General features: G+C 35.2%; 1 protein-coding gene across 1 annotated transcript in view; it reads right to left on the reverse strand.

The window, feature by feature from the left end:
- LOC106872379 (uncharacterized) overlaps nucleotides 1-1,017 on the reverse strand; it is a 76,226-nt gene that overhangs the window by 16,839 nt on the left and 58,370 nt on the right.

Genomic DNA, 1,017 nt, shown 5'->3' on the forward strand with positions numbered 1-1,017 from the left:
ACATAAACTTTACTACCCCTTCACCATGTCTAATCCTCTGAACCACTTCTCTTATTTTCACCTTTCTTTAACTTGGTGGTATGTATTCACAGCTCTTCACCATCTTTTATCTTCCAACCGAGGTAGCCATGTATCTCTTCTACTGCAAGTTGCCCTTTTCTGTTTCTTTATCATATTTTAACTGCTTGTCACCTGGCATAAAGCCACCTTTCTTAATACTCCACCTTGCCCATCAGCTGAAGGGTTTCGTCTTGCAAGTTACTTAATGAGCTCACTTGTGCAATGCTATATAAAATTTACTCAGTACACACTGTGAAGTGTCTGGCTTTAAGAAGAGCATCCAGCTGTAAAACTGTACCAAAGCAGAAACTGCCTTGTTGGCTCTTGCCAACCTGACCAACCAATGCACACATTGAAAACAGACATTAAATAACATCTACTAAAGAAAGCATTCTTTTTTTTTCCACAGATTTGGAATTATTAGTAATTCTAATGTAATTATGCATGTCAAATGTTGGATGACTCATTCTATTTTGAATGACGATTTCTTTTCTTTCTATCTTTTTACTTGTTTTGGTTATTAGACTGTAGCAATGCTGGGGCACTACCTTTAAGAATTGTTTGTCAAATGAATCGATCGCAGGACTTATGTTTTTTTTAAGCCTGGCACTTATTTTATCAGTCTCTTTTGCTGAATCACTAAGTTATGGGGACATAAACACACTAACACCAGTTGTCAAGCAGTGGTGGGTGAGAAATACAGACATAATATATACATATATATATGTGTGTGTGTATGTGTATACATACACAGGTTTGGCCAAAAGTCACCTGACAGTAAATCAAATCCATTTAATTCCAAGATTTATTTATGCTTTACAACTGAATGAATTTAATAAAAGCATCTAAATATGAAACATGATGAAAACTGTCCAAACTGAAGTCCTTCTTGAGCGACACAGTTTTCCATTTCAGTCAATACAGAATTGCAGATAGTATTTATTGAATTTTGATTTA

This window comes from Octopus bimaculoides, chromosome 14 (assembly GCF_001194135.2).
Source record: "Octopus bimaculoides isolate UCB-OBI-ISO-001 chromosome 14, ASM119413v2, whole genome shotgun sequence".
NCBI classification, from domain to species: domain Eukaryota; kingdom Metazoa; phylum Mollusca; class Cephalopoda; order Octopoda; family Octopodidae; genus Octopus; species Octopus bimaculoides.